We start from the raw sequence: 26,819 nt of genomic DNA on the forward strand, positions 1-26,819 counted from the left end.
TTTTTATAGGCCCCTTTGTGACTAGATTATAAGTAATCCCCTGTTTGCCCTTTGGGGTGGTATGCAAGTCTGGAGCTCATCTTTTGATGGATGAATGATGGGCAATGCGGAGGACACATTTAAACGATGGCCTTGGTGCTAAGATAGCTAAAGCACTTGGGTCCACCTGGAAGCGTTTGAATTGCTAATGGCAGATACTGTACATCACATGATAAGGACCCAGGAGAGATTTGAATATAATAGAGGACCCTCATTTGGAAACATCAAATACTCCTCTGACTTTCCTGATAGGTTCTTTAAATTAAAAGGTAATGAGAGAAGTGAGAGGAGTTTAATCGGGAGTGGATTACAGAATTTTTTTTTTTTTTTTTCAAATCCAGTTTTTTGCTTGAGATCATCCTAGGTTTACCTGCAACGGTAAGGCAATAGTATAGACATCCCTTACCAGCTTTTCCCAGCACCCCTGATGGTAATATTTTGGAGAATTCTAGTACAGCATCATGACCAAGATACTGATAGTGATAGGAGCCACTGATCTTTATTTTTTATTATTTTTTAAATATATATATATTTTTAAGATTTTATTTATTTGACAGAGAGACACAGCAAGAGATGGAACACAAACAGGGGGAGTGGGAGAAGGAGAAGCAGGCTTCCCGCTGAGCAGGGAGCCCGATGCGGGGCCTGATCCCAGGACCCTGGGATCATGACCTGAGCCGAAGGCAGATGCTTAACGACTGAGCCACCCAGGCGCCCCCCCCCCCTTTTTTTAAAGATTTTATTTATTTATTTGACAGAGAGACACAGCGAGAGAGGGAACACAAGCAGGGGGAGTGGGAGAGGGAGAAGCAGGCTTCCTGCAGAGCAGGGAGCCCGATGCGGGGCTCGATCCAATGACCCTGGGATCATGACCTGAGCCGAAGGCAGACGCTTAACGACTGAGCCACCCAGGCACCCCAGAAGCCACTGATCTTTAGATTTCCCAGTTTCACTTGCAGCCACGTGTGTGTGTGAGTGTGTGTGTGTCTTTGTGTGTGTTACATTCCATACAATATAATCACCAGTGCAGGTTTGTGTATCCACCACCGTCAAGATACCAAACAATTCCAACACTGTAAGTACCTCTTGTGTTGTCTTCATTAGCCATCCTGACTCCCTCCTGTCCCTATTCTCTACCTTCCCCAGTCCCAGACCTTTTGCAACTACTCATCTGTCTTCCATTTCTAAAAATTGGTCTCTTCAAAAATGTACAAATGGAATCATAGAGTATGTAATCTTCTGGATAAACTTTTCTGTTTCTAATTCCCTGGAGATCCAGCCAAGTTTTTGTGTGTATCAGTACTTAATTCTTATTGCTGAGTAGTATTCCATAGTATGTATGTATTTAACCATTCATCCCTTGAAGGACATCTGGGCTGGTTTCTGTTTTTGGCTATTACAAATCAAATGGCTAGGGACATTGATGTGCAGACTTTTTATATGAAAATAAGTTCTTATTTTTCTGATAAGTGCTCACGAGTGCCTTTGCTGAATTGTATAGAGGTTGTATGTTTAATTTTTAGCAAACTGCGAGACTTTTTTTTTTTTTTTTCCAGAAGGACTATCATTTTACATTCCCACTGCATCCGTGGTGGCATTTGGTATCGTCAGTATTTTTTTTGTTGTAGCCATTCCAATAGGTGTGTAGTGATACCTCATTGGGGTTTTAGTTTGCATTTTATTTTTTTATTTTTATTTATTTTTTAAGATTTTTATTTATTTATTTGACAGAGAGAGAGACAGCGAGAGAGGGAACACAAGCAGGGGGAGTGGGAGAGGGAGAAGCAGACTCCCTGCTGAGCAGGGAGCCCGATGCGGGGCTTGATCCCAGCACCCTGGGATCATGACCTGAGCCGAAGGCAGATGCTTAACCGACTGAGCCACCCAGGCACCCCTTTAGTTTGCATTTTAAATAATGGCTAATAATGTTGACCATCTTCTTGCATGCTTGCTTGCCATCTGCATAGTTCCAGGGCACTGTCTCTTCAGGTCTTTTGCACATTTTCTAATTAGATTTTTTTTTTTTACAGTTAAATTATGAGAGTTCTTTATATACTCAGATTCTAGAAGCACTTTGTCACATATGTGGTTTACAGATATCTCCCAGTCTGTAACTTGTCATTTCATGCTCTTCATATGGGCTTTGACAGAACAAAAAAAAAATTTTTCAATTTTGATGAGGTTCAATTATCTTTCCTTTTATAGATCATAATTTTAGTGTCAAATCTAGGAATTCTTTGTATAGCCCTAGATCCCAAAGACCTCCCTCTCTTTTTTTGGTTTCACAGTTTCAGATCATAACAAGTCTTGATCCATTGTGAGTTATTTTTTTATACAAGGTATAAGGTTTAGGTTGAGATTTTTTTCTTCCCCCTTAGGGATATCCACTTGCTTCAGCACTATTTGCTAATAAAGATGATTCAATATACAAATGGCCTAAATTAGCATCAGCAAAATGTTGTTCTCTGATTTGGGCTTGAGATGCTGTTAGGCTGCTCATAGATGCTCATGTTCACTGTGAGGTTTTTAAAGATCTATAAGATCCTGTAAAGGAAGATTCTAATTAACTCTAACATTTCATGGAGGACATTACTGGTAAGGCTTTCCAAGTGACTGGAAGCTCAGGCATGGAGTGGCCTAATAACCATTTGCTGTAGAACATGACCCTTTCATAACAAGATTGAATATAAAAAGATGAATCCCTGGTTCTAATTCCAGAAGGCCATAAAGACCTCAGAGGTGACTGCATGATCAATAGCTTTGGTGAACAGATGTCCAGCCTTAGGGCCTTTGGGAGTCCGATCCCTTTCCAAGTATTCTCTGGTGCAGCCTCCAATTCTCAGCGGGGACTGGAGAGTTGAACAGCATGATTTGGTGACCAGCCAATAGAAAAAAAAAAATCTCTCCAGGAATCTCCTTGAGCTCTAGGTTTTCTAGGATTTCAACCAATGAATGTAGCTTAGTATAAATTATCCTGGCTTCTCTGTTACTTCCAGTTCAAAGGTCTTTCCTCTCAATTGTCAGAGTGACAGGAAGGTATTTTTGCAATTCTAATGCTAAAAAAATTTCAGAAGCAGTCAAACCAAACATACACCATTACTGACCAAGGGTCAAGAAACGCATTTTCTTGGAAAGATCTCCATTTAATTGCCCTTTGGACCATTGCCACCCAGCTCAGGTAATGGGAAGCATTACCAAATTAGAGCTCACAGGTCCAGAATCTAGTCTAGGCCTCAGTGGCTGGAGGACTTGAGGTAAAGCCCAACTTCTTTATACTTGCGTTTCCCTTTCCTCAAAATGGCAGTAAGATTTGTCTTACTTACTTCACGGTGCCATTGTGAGGCTCAAATTAGATAATAAATGTGAAAGTTATCAGAAAACCTGATAGTTTTCCAGATTAAGAAGATCCCTCATGTACACACAGAGCAGGCTTCCTCGGCTACTCAAAAACCTGGCTACTTCCTACTTCCTCCCTCCCCACACACCACAGCATTGTCCAATTAAAAAGAAAAAAAACCCTAAAACCAAAAAAAAAAACCCCTATTTGGGAATATAAGTAAAGAGCTGAACAATGTCCGGCAGCTAAGTGGTCAGTAAATCATTGCTGTCAGAATCACTCTGTGACATTTCATTACACCTTGCCACCCTCTGGATGACAGCTTGGTTGGGGGTTATAGCCGGGGCAGCTGACGGTCAGCTAGAAAGCCATGTTGCCCTGCTGTAGCACATAGTTCTCGCTGAGAAGGGCTGCCCACACCCATCCCACACTACATGTCCAAAACCCTCTTTTTTTTTTTTTTTATAATTTTTTTTTTAAATGTTTTATTTATTTATTCATGAAAGTCAGAGAGAGAGAGAGAGAGGCAGAGGCAGAGGGAGAAGCAGGCTCCCCGCCTAGCAGGGAGCCCAATGCGGGACTCGATCCCAGAACCCCGGGATCATGACCTGAGCCGAAGGCAGACGCTCAACCATCTGAGCCACCCAGGCGCCCCTCCAAAACCCTCTTGAAGTTAGATGTGGCCACGTGCCTGGGTTGAGCCACGGGAATGTGGAAAAATAGCGATGTGTGCTTCTTTGAGGACTGGCCCTGAGTGCCTCCATGATGCGCCCTGTGCTTTGTCCTGCCTGATGGGCTGGAATGGTGGTGTTTGCCAAGGAGACTGGAAGCAACGTAAAGAAAACAGCAGAGTGTCTGTCAGCCTCCCTGACATCCCGGAATGGGACTGCCCTGTCAACGGGTCTCATGCCCAGGAAAGCTTACTTGAGCAAGAAAGAAACTCCGATTTTGTCTGATTAATTGTATAGTTTTTTTTTAAACTTTTAAAAAGATTTTATTTATTTGACAGAGAGCGTGCACACAAGCAGGGGGAATGGCAGAGGGAGAAGCAGGCTCCCCGCTGAGCAGGGAGGCCAACATGGGGCTCGATCCCAGGACCCTGGGCTCATGATCTGAGCCAAAGGCAGACATTTAACTGACTGAGCCACCCAGGCGCCCCTATTTTATGTTTTTTTTTAAACAGCAGATGGCCTATCCTAAGTTTTGGCTCACTTGGTCATTTTTTTTTTCTTTTATGTGAACATGGGAATGTGTTGGGGGACTTCAAACTTGTGACCTGCTGTATTTTTCCCCTTGTGACATGTGAAAATCTAATTACCCAGCACAGTAGGTCTGAAATCTCTGGTATAGTTCTTTTAAGACTGCATTTTTCAAGAGTTGACTTTATTAAGTGAAATAAGCGTGACCTATAAATATTAGCCATACCAATTTTTGAGATAAGTTTGACAGAAGACCTTTTCTCTCCATAAGGAGTTTTATCTAATCGAATTTTCTTAATGTGGCCTACATCTGGTGCAGGCGCAGAAACTATGAACTCCTCCATCTTTACTTTTCATCCCCCCTGCGTGCGTCTCACACAGTGCTGCCCCTAGCCCTTTAGATATCTTCAGTCTTGATTTGAACAAACAAAACCCAGACCGGGAAACGTTAACACATCACCTGGGCATTTGAATGGTTGTCCCTTCAGCCTTCTTTGAAGCCAAAGGGATCTAGGTTTTGGCTCCAGCTTCACCATCAGATCAGTCATGGACCCACTAAAAACTGACCTAAGACCATTCCCTCAACTGAAAGCAGCACTAAGAATAGCACCCACTCGTGTGGAATCCACGACATCATACATACAGATTGCACAGACGCTGAAATGCACCCAATAAAGTCCGCTATTCTGTTCACAAGCACTTTTTGTAAATAACTGCACTAAAAGCAATTTGAAACATTTTTGCCTCTTTGTTAAACTGAAACTATTTTGCTGCAAGTACAGTTAGACTACCAGCCATAAAACAAAATTTCTACCAGGGAGACTCCTGCTTGGGTGGTGATTAGTGGGATATAAAACTGTGTGTGTGTGTGTGTGTGTGAGAGAGAGAGAGAGAGAGAGACAGACAGACACAAGGAGACCGGGAGACAGTGACATGGGGAGGGAGATGGAGATGGAGACGGCAACACGGGGAAGAAGACGGCGATAGGGAGTGGAACAGAGGGAGCAGGACAAAGTGGGCCGAGAATGCAAATACAAGTCAAAGTCAATAGAACAACATCTCTAAAGTACTGAAAGGAAAAATTAAAACAACTTTCAACCCAAACTCTATACCCAAAAAATTTTTACCATTAAAAAAATTCCATTTATAACTCCTAATTTTTGTGCAGGTGTAGTTTTGACTTGGTATGGTATTCCTGCTGCCTGAAGAACTTAACATTTCTTACAGCGTAGATCATCTGACACTGAATTTTCTCAGTGTTTTGTTAGTCTGAAAAAGTCTGTATTTTCGCTTAGTTGTTGCTCAGTGTGGCCACGTCAAGCCCTCTACCGTTTGCAGTAGGAAGAGGTCCCATCACTGCAGCAGAGATGAAAATTGCCTCAGGGCAGGCTGCTACTTATCATACACACGCGTCTTATTTCCTGTCCCTAGAATGCCAGTCCCCGGAGAACAGGAGTGCTTCCAGCACTTCCAGCACTTAGTGCAGCGCCTCCTCCTGGCCACCCTTTCCTGGGCAGCCACCATCCTACTTGGTGGCAGCCGGGCTCTGGCCCTCCGCTGGCCCCTCTGCCCCCCACCGGCCATGACCTCCAGGGTCTTTGCCATCTGTCGCTGCCACCACCCCTGCTGCAGCCTCGTTGGTGGACGGTTGAGGTGGGCAGGTGACAAGGGTACTGTCCTATCTGCCCTGGGGCACAGCGAAGCAGCCAGCTGTGAGGAGCCAACTGGTGGTGGAGGCAGAGCAGGAGGAGGTGATGGGGCAAGAATGGGACAGAGGTGGCCCCGGGCAGGATCATGTCAGGTAGGGGCAGGATGACATCGCTAGATGAGCTGAGGAAGGACATCCAGGACTTTGTGGAGGCAGAGAATGCCCTTCAGAAGGAGGAAGTGGAGCTGAGGAAGGTGGTGGGGGTGGGGTTAAAGCCTGGCACGGAGGCCTGGGTAGGGACAAGGTGGTGTGTGCCTTTATATGTAGTAGAATTCCTGGTGAGCTGATTGGGAAAATACTTTAAAATAGCAAGGAGCTATTTAATAAGCAAAATAAAGAAGTGAAATAATTATATTTTAATTATGTTCATTAAATGAAATAATGTATATACTGCCCTGGTACTGTACCTAGAACATTGGAGGCACAAGTGAATACTGTTAATATTAACCGCATAAAATTGGAAATTAAAGACTTTTGTCGAAATAGGATTTACCTGCCTTTCTCATCTTTGAATAAAGAAGTCTACATATTCATGATTTATCTACTCTATGTGAATTCCATGACATTATTCCCTGGAATTTAAGTTCTAATTTGCATGCTACCCAGACATAGATAAATGCATGTATAGAAAAGGCTTGAATAGTTTTCCAGATATTCTAATTATTCATCTTGGTGATTTTGTTTCAGGAAAAATTCCTCGAAGATTTGAGTATCATCACCACTTGTCAAAACTAAGTAAGCTCTGGATGTTTGGTAGGCTATTGGTGAGTATAAATAAAATGACTGTTACGGAAATAACAGAAAGAATAATTTAGCCCATATTAAATTGGCTCCCTGCTTCAGATTTTTTTCTCTCTCACAGTCAGCTTTTCTGCCTTAGTAAATTCATATTTCCAGAAAACAGATGTGAGCATGTCTCCTCTCCAACCCACATCCTCCAGGGGCTTGGTCAAATGGCTTGGTCTGACAGCCTGGCACACCTTTCTAGCCTCAACACTTACAATGCCCCTCAGAGACCTTCTGTCCTAGAGAAACTGAGACACATTTTATGCCATGTCCCATGCTTTCCCAGTGGGAATCTTTAAATTCTACCTATGTTTGAAGGCACAGTTAAAATGGCAATTTTTCTTTGGAGCTTTATGTAATTGCCTAAATCTAGGGTGATAATTCCTGTCTCTAAACTATCAAAACACTTCACAGTGCCAGACTGTGCCCACCTGTTTGTTTCCCTTCTTTCCCCCCCCTTCTTTCCCCCCCCTTCTTCCCCCCCTTCTTCCCCCCCTTCTTCCCCCCCTTCTTCCCCCCCTTCTTCCCCCCCCTTCTTTCCCCCCTTCTTTCCCCCCCTTCTTTTCCCCCCCTTCTTTTCCCCCCCTTCTTTTCCCCCCCTTCTTTCCCCCCCTTCTTTTCCCCCCCTTCTTTTCCCCCCCTTCTTTTCCCCCCCTTCTTTTCCCCCCCTTCTTTCCCCCCCTTCTTTCCCCCCCTTCTTTCCCCCCCTTCTTTTCCCCCCTTCTTCCCCCCCCTTCTTTCCCCCCCCTTCTTTCCCCCCCCTTCTTTCCCCCCCTTCTTTCCCCCCCTTCTTTCCCCCCCTTCTTTCCCCCCCCTTCTTTCCCCCCTTCTTTTCCCCCCCTTCTTTCCCCCCCCTTTCCCCTTCCCCTCCTCATTCTGTGCACTATGTCACATGCTGTGCCCCATGTTGAGCATGCCTCAAGGAATAAATCAGGAAAGATCCATGTTCTGAATATGACAGTTTGAGGGAAAGAGGACATTTGTAATTACAAAATGAATTGAGTACCATCAAGGAAACTACAGAGCACCATAAACTAGTGCCGCAGAGGAGTGCAGTTAGATTTTGAAAGACAGAAGGAATTTTGGTCAGGGAAGTAGTGCAGACCTGGTGCTAGCCAAAGACACCAAGAGTCCTACTTTCAGACATTTTAGCCCCCATCCTAGGGCTAACCAGTCTGGCTCTCCTGGAGAGTTCATAAAAAACTGACTTCTTTGGTGCTCCTCCATCTGCCTAGGCACAGAACAGCTCGATTAGCCTTTCTCAGCAAATTACTGATTTATCCAAATTTCACTCACTATGTCTGTGGTTTTCCCTTCTCCCCCTCTTCTTTCTCCCTTATAAAGCCTGATTTTGCTTTTGGTATATGAAATCAGTTAATTACTCATTTATTATTGGTTTCCTCTGCATGTAAATAAATCACATGCAAATAAATATCTGCCTGTTAATTTTTGGCAGAAGTTACTATTGACTGAGCTTTGATTAGTGCCAGGCATCGTGTTAGAGTTTTAAATACATGATCTCATTTGATTTTCACAATGAAATTCTAAATGCTGTGATGATTATTTTGTCATCACAATGGAAACCAAAGCACAAAGTTCAGTCGAGAGGATCAGTATTGGGATCTAGTTCTAGTGGACTCCAAATCCTGTGCTTCTAACCAGGAAGCCATAGATCCCCAGTTGTATAACCTTGAAGGGACGGAAGATCTTTCATCTGTGGTGATTTCTGGCATGTGAGATGGAAAATCAGGTAGAAAAACATACTTGATACCATTACATTTTAGAAATATGGAGGCTTATGCTAATATTCTAAAAATTTGGCTCTCAATTTGAAGGACCCACATCAGTTCAAATTCAAATACCAGTTTTCCATAATAACTAAAATGAGTCTAGTTCATAAGCAATAATTTTATGTGATTTTTTCAAAGAACTGTTTGATTATATTGTAAATATGTTTTTCCTTTGTTTTCTCTCAGCACATTTTTAGCAAATAGATTTTTAACCTGGTTTTCTATCAATCCAAGTGTCTGCCTGCCTTCCTTCCCTTTTTCCTTCTTTATTTTGGGCCTTCTCTACTTTCTTCCTTTTTTTTCCTTTTTCCCACCTTCCTTTGTCTCTTCCTTTCTCTCCACCTGTCATCTGTCCATCCATCCTTTTTGCTCATTCAATACAGAATTCCAGGAGCAGCAAAGTAGTTGAAATTCCCAGAAATTCTAAGCATCTTTGCCTCCAACAAAAATGGTTCTCCATGCATTAACATTCCCATAGCTGAGTTCAGTCGTTGGCATATGAGTTAACTTATTTGAATAGCGTAAGCATCTTCTGTTGAGGATGATTCCTAACTTTATTAGGAAAGGAGTTTTGTTTCCTAAAAACAATTCAGAAGTACTGCTTGTTCTCCACCTGAGAGAATTTCTAAAGCCTTCAGAAAGCATTCCACCGTGAATGAAAAATGAGGCTATCTGATAAATAGGTAGACCTTGAAACCTTGAACATTGAGGTGCTTATCTGATCCTAAACTATGCTTCAGTAGAATAACCTGATTAACTTCCAAGGTTTGACACTTCCTGTTCCAGTCAAGTCAGATTATCTCTAAGGAATAGTCATGCTGGTGCTATCCTTCAAAAATTCAAAATGGTAGAGACAGAAAATACTTTGAAAAATTTTGTGACATATACTTGTGGGTGTATATTCAGAAGTATACATGCAGGATTAAATTTAGACACAAGGGCATTATGAGCAGCCTAATGATGTGACAGCTCCTTAAAACAATATTCTTTAAATAATTGTTGTACATGTATTTAGTAGTATAGGGGAGCATCTAATTTTCTGTTAATAAATACTGTATTCCTCTCTTTACATTCAGAATAAGAAACTTCTTATATGTATTAGATAAAATAATATTTTTAAACTTATTGTAATTATTTCATTCCATTGTTTTTTGTTATTCATAATTTAGTGTTTCCTGGAGTACCTGGCTAGCTTAATTGGTAGAGCATGTGACTCTTGATCTCAGGGTCATGAGTTCAAGCCCTACATTAGGCATGGAGCCTACTTAAAAAGTCATCTGAGTGACCATAATTTAATGTTTCTTTTTTCTCTTTTTTATAGTCATATAAAATATTTATTTTATTCATATTTTATTTATCTTTACAACTTATTTATTTTTGACCTTTGATCTACACTTTATTTTTTAATTTAAATTAACATACAGTGTAATATTAGTTTCAGGTGTACAACAGTGATTCAACACTTCCATGTAACACCTGGTGCTCATCACAAGTGCACTCCTTAATTCCCATCGCCTATTTCACCCAACCCCCCCCAACCCTCCTCTCTCGTAACCAGTTTGTTCTCTATAGTTAAGAGTCTATTTCTTGGTTTGCCTCTCTCTTTTTTCTCTCTTTACTAATTTGTTTTCTTAAATTCCACATATGAGTGAAATCATATGATTTGTCTTTCTCTAACTTATTTTCACTTAGTCACTCTCTAACACTATGTTGTTGCAAATGGCAAGATTTCATTCTTTTTTTATGGCTGATAATTATTCCATTGTATATATATTTATCACCTCTCTATCCACTCATCAGTGGGTGGATACTTGGTCCGCTTCCATAATTTGGCTGTTATAGATAATGCTGCTATAAACATTGGGGTGGATGTATCCCTTTGAGTTAGTATTTTTGTATTCTTTGGGTAAATACCTAGCAGTGCAATTGCTGGATCATAGGGTAGTTCTATTTTTAGATTTTTGAGGAACCTCCATACTGTTTTTCCACAGCAGCTGCACCAGTTTGCATTCCCACCAACAGTGCAAAAGCGTTCCTTTTTCTTCACATCCTCACCAATACCCTCTGTTTCTTGTGTGGTTGATTTTAGCCATTCTGACAAGTGTGAGGATATCTCATTATAGTTGTGATTTGCATTTCCCTGACGACCAGTGATGTTGAGCATCTTTTCATGTGTCTGTTGGCCATCTGGATGTCTTCTTTGGAGAAATGTCTGTTCATGTCTTCTGCCATTTTTAAAACAAATTATTTGTTTTGAGTGTTGTATAAGTTCTTGATATATTTTAGATGCTAACCATTTTATTGGATATGTCATTTGCAAATATCTTCTCCCATTCAGTAGGTTGCCTTTTATTTTTGTTGATTGTTTCCTTTATAGAAGCTATTTTGATGAAGTCCCAATAGTTTATTTTTGCTTTTGTTTCCCTTGGCTCAGGACACATACCTAGAAAGAGGTTGTTATGGCTGATGTCAACAAGATTACTACCTGCATTCTGCTCTAGGATTTTGATGGTTTTCTGTCTCACATTTAGGTCTTTAATCCATTTTGAATTTGTTTGTGTTTGGTGTGAGAAAGTGGTCTACTTTCATTATTTTGCATATTGCTGTCCAGTTTTCCCAACACCGTTTGTTGAAGAGACTGTCTTTTTCCCATTGGATATGCTTTCCTGCCTTCCTGAAGGTTAAGTGACCATATAGTTTTGGGTTCATTTCTGCCTTTTCTATTCTGTTCTATTGATCTATGAGTCTATTTTTGTGCCAGCTGGTCATTACAGCTTTGTAATATAACTTCAAGTCCAGAACTGTGATGACTCCAACTAAAACACAATGATCCCAAGCCTTTGGAATGCAGCAAAACTGGTCCTAAGAGGGAAGTATATAATAATACAGGCCTACCTCAAGAAGCAAGCAAAACCTCAAATAAACAGCCTAACCATACACCTAAAGGAGCTAGAAAAAGAACACCAAACAAAGCCTAAAACCAGCAGAAGGAAGTAAATAATAAAGATTAGAGCAGAAATAAATGATATAGAAACTAAAAATAATAAATCAGTGAAACCAGGAGCTGGTTCTTTGAAAAAATTAATAAAATTGATAAACCTCTAGTCAGACCTACCAAGAAAAAAAGAGAAAGGATTCAAATAAAATTACAAATGAGAAAGGAGAAATAACAACCAGCAGCCCAGAAATACAAATAATTAGAATATTATGAAAAACTATATGCCAACAAATTGGACAATCTGGAAAAAATAGATAAATTCCTCGAAACATGTAAACTACCAAAACTGAAACAGGAAGAAATAGAAAACTTGAACAGATGATAAACAGCAAAGAAATTGAATCAGTAATCAAAAAAACTCCCAACAAACAGAAGTCCAGGACTAGATGGCTTCACAGGCAAATTCTACCAAACCTTTAAAGAAGAGTTAGGACCTAGTCTTCTCAAAGTATTCCAAAAAAGAGGAAAGGAAGGAAAACTTCAAAATTCATCCTATGAGGCCAACATTACCCTGATACCAAAACCAGATAAAGACTCCACTAAAAAAGAGAACTACAGGCCAGTATCCCTCATGAACATGGATGCAAAAATTCTCAAAAAATTACTAGCAAACTGAATCCAACAATACATTAAAAGAAATCATTCACCACAATCAAGTGGGATTTGTTCCTATGTTGCAAGGTTGGCTTAATATTCACAAATCAATCAATGTGATATACCACATCAATAAGAGAAAGATAGGAACCAGAAGATCATTTCAGTAGGTGCAGAAAAAGAATTTAACAAAGCACAACATCCATTCATGATAAAAATCCTCAATAGAGTAGATTTAGAGGAAACATCCCTCAACATAATAAAGGCCATATATGAAAAACCTACAGCTAATCTCCTCCTCAGTGGGGAAAAATAGCACTTTCCCCCTATGGTCAGGGACAACAAAGGGATATCCACTCTCACTACTGTTATGTGACATAGTATTGGAAGTCCTAGCCACAGCTATCAGACGACAAAAAGAAATAAAAGCCATCCAGATCACCAAGGAAGAAGTCAAACTTTCACTATTTACAGATGACATGATATTCTATATGGAAAACTGAAAGACTCCATCAAAAAACTGCTAGAAGTGATAAATTCAGTAAAGTTGCAGAATACAAAATCAATGTACAGAAATCTGTTCTTTTTTTTTAAAGATTGATTTATTTAAGAGAGCGAGAGTGCAAGTGGGGGGAGGGGTGGAGGGAGAGAGAGAATCTCAAGCAGACTCTCTGCCACACATGGATCCCAATGCAGAGCTCGATATCACAACCCCGAGATCATGACCTGAGCCAAAACCAAGAGTTGGACGCTTAACTGACTGAGCCACCCAGGCACCCCTCTGTTGTGTTTCTACACACCAATAATGAAGCAGCAAAAAGAAATTTAGGAATCAATACCATTTACAATTGTACCAAAAATAATAAGATACCTAGGAGTAAACCTAACCAAAGAGGTAAAAGACCTGTACTCTGAACACTACAAAATATTGGTGAAAGAAATTGAAGATGACACAAAGAAATGTAAAGACATTACATGTTCATAGGTTGGAAGAACAAATACTGTTAAAATGTCTATACTACCCAAAGCAATCCGCACATTTAATGCAATCCCTATAAAAATACCACCAGTGTTTTTCACAGAGCTAGAACAAATAATCCTAAAATTTGTATGGAACCACAGAAGACCCTGAATAGCCAAAGCAACCTTGAATAATTTAATGTTTCTTGGTTGTGTTCACTAAAGATAGAAGCAATTCACATGAATATGGCTACAGGTTTGTTTAAAATACTAAGTTTAAAAATGTTCTTTTTTTTCTTTCTGGTTTCTTTTTGGCTAAACATTTCCAATTTTACTGTGGTTCTAGTTTTCCGTTGTTGTTAGACTAGAAAATTTATTGGAAAAACATTGAAATTTTAAAAATTTAGATAAAATAACATTTCACTACACCATGCACTGCATTATACTTTTTTATGTTTTAGGTTTTTCTTTGATTTTGATATTCAACTGATTGCTTTCCATGTTGGTGGCTTGGCTTCATGGGTATGGAGTAGAAGACTGTTTATACTTGTAGATTTACAGCAGACAATGAATAGATTCTTCAGGGCTGTGAGGTTTTTTTTCACTAGTTTTAACCAATTTGAGATTGTTTTGCCACAGTGAGAGAAATTTTCACATTTTTCTCCTTCACATGGCAAAGAACTTTATAGGCCTATGGATTTATAGAAAGAAAGTTAAATCTGACAGGATCCTCAGAGATTGTATGATCAGGCTCTTTTGTGTTTCAGAGAAAAAGAAACTCAAGCTCAGACTGGTGAAGGAGGCTTCCCAAACCTGAAAGAAGTTGCCCTATTTTGGATTTCTTTAGTTTTCATGCTTCAGTGGTAGTCAAGGGTGTTTTTGAGGTGTTGTGAACCTTTTGAATGTCTGTTCTATGTCTTATTCTGATGGAGGACCTACCTTGCAGTCTGAGCGCAAGATGTGGGAGAAAATAGAAATTAAACAGTTACTCAAGAATTACTTACATTATTACTGTTACAAACACTATGAAGGAGAAGTAGAGTACTAAGAATATGCATATAAAAAAAGAGGGGTCTGACCTTGTCAGGTGGACTAGGGAATGTCGTCAAGAGGAAAGCAAATTTAAGCTAAGGCCTGAAGGATAATGGAATTGTCCAGTTGAGGGAGACAATTCCATTAATAATAGTATCATGAAAAACATTGAATAGTAGTGGGAATGTAGGATTTGAGTCCTTGGGTTGTGATAATGACTGCCTGAGGGAAATTCTCTTTTAACAAGTCTGTTTCTATGAACAAGACATTGAAATTCTCTGTTCCTCACCAGTGTTTTTCTGTAAAATGAGGATAATAATGCTATTAGCATATATACTGTTAAAATATTATTATGAAAATCCCATGTGAAATAGTGCACGTAAATTGCCTTAACACATGCCCAGCACATAGTAAATAGCATGTTGCAGATTACAAAACACTTGTATAGACACCCTATATCCTTTGATCACCAGTGCTTCCCTATAGTACTCAGTCCTCTGGGCATACTGGTACTACTCTCTCCCACTGGTACTGTGATTCTCTCAGGAGAAAAAAAGTGGACACTGTGAACCCCTCTTTAGTTCTGTCAAGGGCCAGGAGTATCCCAGAGGAAAAACACAGACATAGCCTGGGTCTTAGGGTCCCAAAGAATATTCAAGAATCCTCTTACCTAGACCAGAAGTTTGTTAATACTTAAAATGCTAGTAGTAGCTCAAGAAGAAAGGAAGCACACATTTAAAGGACTAGGTTATGTGAAAGATTTTGACAACCTGACATTTACGATTTAAGTGCCCCTCAGGAATCATGTCCTCAAACCGTTCAATAATGATGCAAGATGGGTGAGCACACAATTGAAGTGTTACTCTGAAATAATCTCTGCAGGAGCACAATATTACAAATAGTCATCTCCACATCCCTGTTCTGTGAAGTAGCTGTTCATTGTTGTCCATTTCTTTCTTTACAGTTATAAGTCTTTGACCAAGTCACTTAGCATCTTCTAACAATTCTTCAAAGGTCTTCTAAAGAAAGCCAATGTAAGATGGTGTGACTATTATACTAACTGTAAAATAAAGGGTGCCTTTTTAAAAAAAATTTTATTACGTTATGTTAGTCACCATACAATACATCATTGGTTTTTGATATGGTGATCCACAATCCATTGTTTTCATATATCACCCAGTGCTCCATGCAGTACGTGCCCTCCTTAATACCCATCAACGGGCTAACCAATCCCCCCTCCCCCCTCCCCTCTAAAACCCTGTTTGTTTCTCAGAGTCCATCTCTCCCTCCAATTCCCGCCCCCCTCATTTTTCCCTTCCTTCTAATGTCCTCCATGCTATTCCTTATGTTCCACAAATAAGTGAAACCATATGATAATTGACTTTCTCTGCTTGACTTATTTCACTTAGCATAATCTCCTCCAGTCCCATCCGTGTTGATGTAAAAGTTGGGTATTCATCCTTTCTGATGGCTGAGTAATATTCCATTGTATATATGGAGCACATCTTCTTTATCCATTCATCTGTTGAAGGGCATCTTGGCTCTTTCCACAGTTTGGCTATTGCGGACATTGCTGCTATGAACATTGGGGTGCATAGGGCCCTTCTTTTCACCACATCTGTGTCTTTAGGGTAGATACCCAGGAGTGCAATTGCTGGGTCATAGGGTAGCTGTAATTTTAAATTTTTGAGGACCCTCCACACTATTTTCCAAAGTGGCTGTACCAACTTGCATTCCCACCAACAGTGTAAGAGGGTTCCCCTTTCTCCACAACCTCTCCAACGTTTGTCATTTCTTGCCTTGTCCATTTTTGCCATTCTAACTGGTGTAAGGTGGTATCTCAATGTGGTTTTGATTTGAATTTCCCTGATGGTTAGTGATGATGAACACTTTTTCATGTGTCTGTTAGCCATTTGTATGTCTTTTTCAGAGAAGTGTCTTTTCATATCTTCTGCCCACTTTTTGACTTGATTATTTGTTTTTTGGGTGCTGAGTTCGAGAAGTTCTTTATAGATCTTGGATACCAGCCCTTTATCTGTAGTGTCATTTACAAATATCTTCTCCCATTCTGTGGGTTGCCTCTTTGTTTTGTTCACTGTTTCCTTTGCTGTGCAGAAGCTCTTTATCTTGATGAAGTCCCAAAAGTTCATTTTTGCTTTTGTTTCACTAGCTTTTGGAGATGTACCTTGAAAGAAGTTGCTGTGGCCGATGTCAAAGAGGTTACTGCCTATGTTCTCTTCTAGGATTTTGATGGATTCCTGTCTCACATTGAGGTCTTTCATCCACTTTGAGTTTATCTTTGTGAATGGTGTTAGAGAATGGTCGAGTTTCATTCTTCTGCATGTGGCCTTCCAATTTTCCCAGCACCATTTATTGAAGAGACTGTCTTTTTTCCATTGCATGTTTTTTCCTGCTTTGTCAAAGATTATTTGACCATAGAGTTGAGGGTCCATATCTGGGTTCTCTATTCTGTTCCATTGGTCTATATGTCTGTTTTTGTGCCAGTACCATGCTGTCTTGGTGATCACAGCTTTGTAATATAGCTTGAAATCAGGCAACGTGATGCCCCCAGCTTTGTTTTTCTTTTTCAACATTTCATTGGCGATTCGGGGTCTTTTCTGATTCCATACAAATTTTAGGATTGTCTGTTCCAGCACTTTGAAAAATGTCATTGGAATTTTGATTGGGATGGCATTGAAGGTATAGATTGCTCTGGGTAGCATAGACATTTTAACAATGTTTATTCTTCCGATCCATGAGCATGGAATATTTTTCCATCTTTTTGTGTCTTCAATTTCTTTCATGAGTGTTTTGTAGTTCCTAGAGTATAGATCCTTTACCTCTTTTGTTAGGTTTATTCCGAAGTGTCTTATGGTTTTTGGTGCTATTGTAAATGGAATCGTTTCTCTAATTTCTCTTTCTACAGTTGCGTTGTTAGTGTATAACAAAGCAACTGATTTCTGTACATTGATTTTGTATCCTGCCACATTACTGAATTGCTGTATGAGTTCTAGTAATTTGGGGGTGGAGTCTTTTGGGTTTTCCACATAAAGTATCATGTCATCTGCGAAAAGAAAGAGTTTGACGACTTCTTTGCCAATTTGAATACCTTTTATTTCTTTTTGTTGTCTGATTGCTGTTGCTAGGACTTCTAATACTATGTTGAACAATAGTGGCGAGAGTGGGCATCCTTGACGTGTTCCTGATCTTAAGGGAAAGGCTCTCAGCTTTTCCCCATTGAGGATGATATTCACTGTGGGTTTTTCATAGATGGATTTTATGAACTTGAGGAATGTTCCCTATACTCTGAAGAGTTTTAATCAGGAAAGGATGTTGTATTTTGTCAAATGCTTTTTCTGCATCAATTGAGAGGACCATATGGTTCTTCTCCCTCCTCTTATTAATGTGTTCTATCACATTGATTGATTTGTGAATGTTGAACCACCCTTGCATCCCGGGGATAAATCCCACTTGGTCATGGTGGATGAGCCTTTTAATGGATCCTATTAGCTAGGATTTTGTTGAGGATTTTGGAATCCATATTCATCAGGGATATCGGTCTGAAATTCTCCTTTTTGATGGGGTCTTTGCCTGGTTTGGGGATTAAGGTAATGCTGGCCTCATAGAATGAGTTTGGAAGTTTTCCTTCTGTTTCTATTTTTTGAAACAGCTTCAGTAGAATAGGCATTATTTCTTCTTTGAATGTTTGGTAGAATTCCCCAGGGAATCCATCAGGCCCTGGACTCTTGTTTTTTGGGAGGTTTTTGATCACTCCTTCAATCTCGTTACTGGTTATTGGCCTATTGAGGTTGTCAGTTTCTTCCTGTCTCAGTCTTGGCAGCTTATAAGTTTCTAGGAAGGCCTCCATTTCATCCAGATTGCTCAGTTTATTGGCATATAGTTGTTGATAATAATTTCTAATAATTGTTTCTATTTCATTGGTGTTAGTCGTGATCCTCCCTCTTTCATTCATAATTTTATTAATTTGAGTCCTTTCTCTTTTCTTTTGGATAAGTCTGGCCAGTGGTTTATCGATCTTATTAATTCAAAGAACCGACTTCTAGTTTCGTTGATCTGATCTACTGTGTTTCTGGTTTCTAATTCATTGATTTCCGCTCTAATTTTAATTATTTCTCTTCTAATGCGTGGCTTAGGCGACGTTTGTTGCTTTTTCTCTAGTTCTTTAAGGTGTAGAGTTAGTTGGTGAATTCAGGATTTTTCTATTTTTTTGAGTGAGGCTTGGATGGCCATGTATTTCCCCCTTAGGACCGCCTTTGCAGTATCCCATAGGTTTTGGACCAATGTGTTTTCGTTCTCATTGATTTCCATGAATTGTTTCAGTTCTTCTTTGATTTCCTGCTTGACCCAAACATTCTTGAGCAGAGTGGTCTTTAGCTTCCAAGTGTTTGAATTTCTGCCAAATTTTTCTTGTGATTGAGTTCCAGTTTTAAAGCATTGTGGTCTGAGAATATGCAGGGAATAATCTCAATCTTTTGGTATTGGTTGAGACCTGATTTGTGACCCAGTATGTGGTCTATTCTGGAGAAAGTTCCATGTGCGCTCGAGAAGAATGAGTATTCTGTTGTTCTGGGTGGAATGTTCTGTAAATATCTATGAGGTCCATCTGGTCCAATGTATCATTCAAAGCTCTTGTTTCCTGTCTCTAATTACAGTCTTTAGTTTAAAATCTAATTTGTCTGATACAAGAATTGCTACCCCAGCTTTCTTTTGAGGTCCGCTGGTATGGAAGATGGATCTCCATCCCTTCACTTTCAGTCTGGATGTATCTTTAGGTTCAAAATGAGTCTCTTGTAGGCAGCATATGGATGGGCCCTGTCTTTTTATCCAATCTGCAACCCTGTGCCCTTTTATGGGAGCGTTTAGGCCATTCACGTTGAGAGTGATTGTTGAAAGATATGAATTAATTGTCATCATGTTGCCTGTGAAGATGTTGTTTTTATAGATTGTCCCTGTAAATTTCTGTTGTATATCACTCTTGGGGTCTTTCTCCTTTTATAGAACCCCCCCTTAATATTTCTTGCAGGGCCAGCTTAGTGGTCACATATTCTTTCAGTTTCTGCCAGTCTTGGAAGCTCTGCATCTCTCCATCCATTCTATTTGAAAGCCTTGCCAGATAAAGTATTCTTGGCTGCATGTTCTTCTCATTTAGTACCCTGAATATGTCTTGCCAGGCATTTCTGGCTTGCCAGGTCTCTGTGGATAGGTCTGACGTTATTCTGATGTTCCTCCCTCTGTGTGTAAGGAATCTCTTCCCCCTAACTGCCCTTAAGATGGTTTCCTTGGTTCTAAGATTTGCAAGTTTTACTATTACATGCCGGGGTGTTGGCCTGTTTTCATTGATCTTGGGAGGGGTCCTCTCTGCCTCTAGGACACGAATGTTTGTTTCATTCCCCAGATTAGGGAAGTTCTCAGCTACGGTTTGCTCAAATACATGTTTTAGTCCTCTCTCTCTCTCCACTCCTTCCAGGATTCCAATTATTCTGACATTGGAACGCTTCATGGTGTCACTTATTTCTCTGATTCTATTTTCATGGATTCTGAGTTGTCTTTCCCTGGCCTCCTCTTTTTCCCTTTTTATCTGTTATATTGTTTTCCAGGTCGCTTATTCGCTCTTCTGCCTCAGTTACCCTACCTGTTAGATTATCTAGATTCGATTGGATCTCATTGATAGCATTTTTAAGTTCTGCCAATTCAGCTCTCATTTCTGCCCTTAGAGACTCTATGTTGCCATTAATTGATTTCTCCATTCTAGCCATTGTCTTCACAATTGCTAGCCCTGAATTCCATCTCTGACATCTTGGTTATATCTGCATCTATTTGTAAATCTGCAGCATAAGTCATAATCTCTGAGTCTTTTCTATTTTGGGGGCTCCTCCTCCTAGTCATTCTGTTGATGGGTGTTTGAGGGAATGTATAGAGTCGAAATTATTGACCAGAACCCAAGCAAGATGCACCTGTTTTCTTGGGACCTTAGGGTTGCTGGCCTCTTGTTTTCCCAGCCTGTCTTCTGGGGGAGGGGCCTACCATGCTGTTACTCAGGCAACCCTGTTTGGGCGGAGTTGCCCTGCCCCCCTGTGGTGGGGGATGGGCTCAGTGGGAATCAGTTTTTGGGGCTTTTGTTCTCTGGCGGCTTTCCCTGGCGGCTTTCTGTGTCTCTTCTGCGAGTCAGAGCAGAAGAGACTGTTTCCAACCCTCTGCCTCAGAGCAGAGAGACCACAGTCTGTTCTTCAGTGAGCTCTCCAGGCCACACCGTCTCCGTTTCTGTCTGTGCTGCTATAAACTGCAGCGGCCTGGGTTGTGCGCCCCTCCGCAGCACTCCCAGTCCTGCCTCCAGGTTGGGGCACATCTCTGCCCTTTGTGCTTCTAAAACCACCAGCCACTCCCAGTTTGCGTGTGGGACCCTGCGGGTCCGGGTTTCCACCCCGGGGGCTGCCCTAAATTCCTTTCCCCGCCGCTACCGGTCTGCGAGTCTGTGCCCCGTCCCCAGCGCGCAAGGCTGTCACTCACCGGCAGTGTAGGATCCCCATGGCCAGGCACCCTCCTGCTGCCGTTTATCCTCCCATATCTGGCCACGGAATCACGGCTCCCCACTTTGTACCTCGAAACCAACCACCTACGATATTCTGTTTGTAGAGATCCAGATCTTCTTACATCTCAGGCTGGTTTCGTGGGTGCTCAGAGTGGTCTGGTAGATATCCAGCTCAATTCCGGGAACCAGTTGAAATAGGGTCCCCTACTCCTCTGCCATCTTTCCCCCCTCCTCCAAAAGGGTGCCATTTCTATTGTAATGACCATCCTTTGCCCTGTACACATTTAACCTCCTTTTATCTGGTATTGTGATTCCTCTGAGGATAGAGATGGTGACATTTATTGTCACAACTCTAGAGCATTTAACTTTGGGAGAGTTTTTGACAGTTTGCAAAATATTTTACCCATTTAATTACATGAGATTTTTTTTTAAAGATTTTATTTATTTATTTGAGAGAGAGCACACAAGCAGGGGTGGGTTGGGGTGAGAGGCAGAGAGAGAAGCAGACTCCCTGCTGAGCAGGGAGCCCAATGCCAGGCTCCATCCCAGGACCCCAAGATCATGAGCTGAGCTGAAGGCAGACGCTTAACCGACTGAACCATCCAGGCGCCCTGACGTGTGATTCTCATAACAGCCTTTCCCAATTTTTAGTTAGTGAAATTGAGAATCCGAGATGTTCAACAAGTTCTCCAAGTTCATATAGCTGGTGAGTGGGAGAGCCAAGACTTGATCCAAATGTTTGTGTCCAAATAGAGTATTCATGCCAGTAAAATTTGATTTTTTTTTTTTTTGCCTTGTTTTCAAAGCTTGTACATAAAGACAGAGGCACACATTTTAGAGTTGTAAGATCAGTAATACACAGAAGACTCTGACCAGTATGTCACTGAGGACACCACTCAATGTAGATTCTATTCCAAGGAAGTATTAGGGCTTCAGAGGCCAGGCAAGAGGATATCACTGCTGAGTAGGAGAGAGAGACTTGAAGCATCCAGTGCTGTGACCAACTGACCCACCAGAAGAGGAGTCTTGGTGGTATCGACTTAGACTTGGCCACCCTTTTCTGCTACACTGTCCACATTGGAGAATTCCCCAGAGGCCATGGGGCATATGTCCTCCTGAGGCCTTTGGAAGATTTCCAGCCCTATTGAAAAAGACAACCTCCAACCATTTCTCATTTGAGGCAGCCACTGACAAGTTGCTAATAATTCCCCTAGGGTCCCTCACTTCAGGCACTTTAAGGATTATTTCATTTGCGTTTTTTTTTTTTTTTAAAGATTTTATTTATTTATTTGAGAGAGAGAGTGAGAGAGAGAAAGAGCACAAGAGGGGGGAGCGGGAGAAGGAGAAGCAGACTCCCTGCCAAGCAGGGAGCCCGATGCGGGCCTCGATCCCAGGACTCCAGGATCATGACCTGAGCCGAAGGCAGTCGCTTAACCTACTGAGCCACCCAGGTGCCCCGGATTATTTCATTTGAACTTGAATCAGGGCATTTAAAAAATTTTTTTCTTGTTGTTATGTTAATCACCATACATTACATCATTAGTTTTAGATGTAGTGTTCCATGATTCATTGTTTGTGCATAACACCCAGTGCTCCATGCAGAATGTGCCCTCTTTAATACCCATCACCAGGCTAATCCATCCCCCCACCCCCCACCCCTCTAGAATCCTCAGTTTGTTTTTCAGAATCCATCGTCTCTCATGGTTCGTCTCCCCCTCTGATTTCCCCCCCTTCATTCTTCCCCTCCTCCTATCTTCTTCTTTTTTTTTCTTAACATATATTGCATTATTTGTTTCAGAGGTACAGATCTGAGATTCAACAGTCTTGCACAATTCACAGCACTTACCAGAGCACATACCCTCCCCAGTGTCTATCACCCAGTCACCCCATCCCTCCCACCCCATCCCCCACTCCAGCAACCCTCAGTTTGTTTCCTGAGATTAAGAATTCCTCATACCAGTGAGGTCATATGATACATGTCTTTCTCTGTTTGACTTATTTCGCTCAGCATGACACCCTCCAGTTCCATCCCCGTCGTTGCAAATGGCAAGATCTCATTCCTTTTGATGGCTGCATAATATTCCATTGTATATATATACCACTTCTTCTTTATCCATTCATCTGTCGATGGACATCTTGGCTCTTTCCACAGTTTGGCTATTGTGGACATTGCTGCTATAAACATCGGGGTGCACGTACCCTTTCGGATCCCTACTTTTGTATCTTTGGGGTAAATACCCAGTAGTGCAATTGCTGGATCATATGGTAGCTCTATTTTCAACTTTTTGAGGAACCTCCATCCTGTTTTCCAGAGTGGCTGCACCAGCTTGCATTTCCACCAACAGTTTAGAAGGGTTCCCCTTTCTCCGCATCCCCACCAACATTTGTCATTTCCTGACTTGTTAATTTTAGCCATTCTGACTGGTGTGAGGTGGTATCTCATTAAGGTTTTGATTTGGATTTCCCTGATGCTGAGCAATGTTGAGCACTTTTTCATGTGTCTGTTGGCCATTTGGATGTCTTCTTTGGAAAAATGTCTGTTCATGTCTTCTGCCCATTTCTTGATTGGATTCTTTGTTCTTTGGATGTTGAGTTTGATAAGTTCTTTATAGATTTTGGATACTAGCCCTTTATCTGAAATGTCATTTGCAAATATCTTCTCCCATTCTGTCGGTTGTCTTTTAGTTTTGTTGACTGTTTCCTTTGCTTTGCAAAAGCTTTTTATCTTGATGAGGTCCCAATAGTTCATTTTTGCCCTTGCTTCCCTTGCCTTTGGCGATGTTTCTAGGAAGAAGTTGCTGCGGCTGAGGTCGAAGAGGTTGCTGCCTGTGTTCTCCTTTAGGATGTTGATGGACTCCTGTCTCACGTTTAAGTCTTTCAACCATTTGGAGTCTATTTTTGTGTGTGGTGTAAGGAAATGGTCCAGTTTCATTCTTCTGCATGTGGCTGTCCAATTTTCCCAACACCATTTGTTGAAGAGACTGTCTTTTTTCCATTGGACATTCTTTCCTGCTTGGTCAAAGATGAGTTGACCATAGAGTTGAGGGTCCATTTCTGGGCTCTCTATTCTGTTCCACTGATCTATGTGTCTGTTTTTGTGCCAGTACCATACTGTCTTGATGATGACAGCTTTGTAATAGAGCTGGAAATCTGGAATTGTGATGCTGCCAGCTTTGCTTTTCTTTTTCAACATTCCTCTGGCTATTCACGGTCTTTTCTGGTTCCATACAAATTTTAGGATTATTTGTTCCATTTCTTTCAAAAAAGTGGATGGTATTTTGATGGGGATTGCATTGAATGTGTAGATTGCTCTAGGTAGCATTGACATCTTCACAATATTGGTTCTTCCAATCCATGAGCATGGAACGTTTTTCCATTTCTTTGTGTCTTCCTCAATTTCTCTCATGAGTACTTTATACTTTTCTGAGTACAGATCCTTTGCCTCTTTGGTTAGATTTATTCCTAGGTATCTTATGGTTTTGGGTGCCATTGTAAATGGGATCGACTCCTTAATTTCTCTTTCTTCTGTCTTGTTGTTGGTGTATAGGAATGCCACTCACTTCTGTGCATTGATTTTATATCCTGCCACTTTACTGAATTCCTGTATGAGTTCTAGCAGTTTTGGGGTGGAGTCTTTGGGGTTTTCCACATAAAGTATCATATCCTTTGCAAACAGTGAGAGTTTGACTTCTTCTTTGCCAATTTGGATGCCTTTTATTTCTTTTTGTTGTCTGATTGCTGTAGCTAGGATTTCTAATACTATGTTGAATAGCAGTGGTGATAGTGGACATCGCTGCCGCGTTCCTGACCTTAGGGGGAAAGCTCTCAGTTTTTCCCCATTGAGAATGATATTCGCTCTAGGTTTTTCATAGATGGCTTTTATGATATTGAGGTATGTACCCTCTGTGCTTATACTCTGAAGAGTTTTGATCAAGAAAGGATGCTATACTTTGTCAAATGCTTTTTCTGCATCTATTGAGAAGACCATACGGTTCTTGTTCTTTCTTTTATTAATGTATTATAACACATTGATTGATTTGCAGATGTTGAACCAACCTTGCAGCCCAGGGATAAATCCCACTTGGTCATGGTGAATAATCCTTTCAATGTACTGTTGGATCCTATTGGCTAGTATTTTGGTGAGAATTTTTGCATCCATGTTCATCAAGGATATTGGTCTGTAATTCTCCTTTTTGATGGGGTCTTTGTCTGGTTTGGGGACCAAGGTAATGCTGGCCTCATAAAATGAGTTTGGAAGTTGTCCTTCCATTTCTAGTTTTTGGAACAGTTTCAGAAGAATAGGTATTAATTCTTCTTGAAATGTTTGGTAGAATTCCCCTGGGAAGCCATCTGGCCCTGGGCTTTTGTTTTTTGGGAGATTTTTGATGACTGCTTCAATTTCCTTAGTGGTTCTAGGTCTGTTCAGGTGTTCTATTTCTTCCTGGTTCAGTTTTAGTAGTTGATACATCTCTAGGAATGCATCCATCTCTTCCAGGTTATCTAATTTGCTGGCATAGAGTTGCTCATAATATGTTCTTCTAATTGTTTGTATTTCTTTGGTGTTGGTTGTGATCTCTCCTCTTTCATTCATGATTTTATTGATTTGGGTCCTTTCTCTTTTCTTTTTGATAAGTCTGGCCAGGGGTTTATCAATATTGTTAATTCTTTCACAGAACAAGTTCCTAGTTTCGTTGATCTGTTCTACTGTTCTTTTAGTTTCTTTTTCATTGATTTCTGCTCTGATCTTTATTATTTCTCTTCTCCTGCTGGGTTTAGGCTTTATTTGCTGTTCTTTCTCCAGCTCCTTTAGGTGTAGGGTTAGGTTGTGTACTTGAGACCTTTCTTGTTTCTTGAGAAAGGCTTCTATTGCTATATACTTTCCCCTTAGGACTGCCTTTGCTGCATCCCAAAGATTTTGAACAGTTGTGTTTTCATTTTCATTGGTTTCCATGATTTTTTTTTTAATTCTTCTTTAATTTCATGGTTGACCTATTCATTCTTTAGTAGGATGTTCTTTAGCCTCCATGTATTTGAGTTCTTTCCGACTTTCCTCTTGTGATTGAGTTCTAATTTCAAGCATTGTGGTCTTAAAATAGGCAGGGAATGATCCCAATCTTTTGGTACAGGTTGAGACCTGATTTATGATCTAGGATGTGATCTATTCTGGATAATGTTCCATGGGCACTAGAGAAGAATGTGTATTCCATTGCTTTGGGATGGAATGTTCTGAATATGTCTGTGAAGTCCATTTGGTCCAATGTGTCATTTAAAGTCTTTATTTCCTTGTTGATCTCTTGCTTAGACGATCTGTCCATTTTAGTGAGGGGGGTGTTAAAGTCCCCCACTATTATTGTATTGCTGTCGATGTGTTTCTTTGCTTTTGTTATTAATTGCCTTATATAATTGGCTGCTCCCATGTTAGGCACATAGATATTTACAATTGTTAGATCTTCTTGTTGGATAGACCCTTTACGTAGGATATAATGTCCTTCCTCATCTCTTATTACAGTCTTTGGTTTAAAATCTAATTTGTCTGATAGAAGGATTGCCACCCCAGCTTTCTTTTGGTGTCCATTAACATGGTAAATGGTTTTCTACCCCCTCACTTTCAATCTGGGGGTGTCTTTGGGTCTAAAATGAGTCTCTTGCAGACAACATATCGATGGGTCTTGTTTTTTAATCCAATCCGATAGCCTTTGTCTTTTGATTGGGGCATTTAGCCCATTTACATTCAGGGTAACTATTGAAAGATAGGAATTTAGTGCCATTGTGTTGCCTGTAAGGTGACTGTTACTATATATTGTCTGTGTTCCTTTCTGGTCTATG

The 26,819-nt window shown here is 40.6% G+C and overlaps 1 long non-coding RNA gene across 1 annotated transcript in view; it reads left to right on the forward strand.

Annotated features, from left to right (window-relative positions):
• LOC129046044 (uncharacterized) overlaps positions 1 to 26,819 on the forward strand; it is a 334,546-nt gene that overhangs the window by 231,234 nt on the left and 76,493 nt on the right. The window contains exon 11 of the long non-coding RNA XR_010407858.1: positions 6,971 to 7,047. This is a non-coding gene — a long non-coding RNA (uncharacterized LOC129046044). The remainder of the gene's footprint in view (positions 1 to 6,970; positions 7,048 to 26,819) is intronic.

The sequence above is a fragment of the Mirounga angustirostris genome, unplaced genomic scaffold (assembly GCF_029215605.1).
Source record: "Mirounga angustirostris isolate CCGP_5_RB_7025 unplaced genomic scaffold, mMirAng1.0.hap1 SCAF_15, whole genome shotgun sequence".
Classification (NCBI taxonomy): domain Eukaryota; kingdom Metazoa; phylum Chordata; class Mammalia; order Carnivora; family Phocidae; genus Mirounga; species Mirounga angustirostris.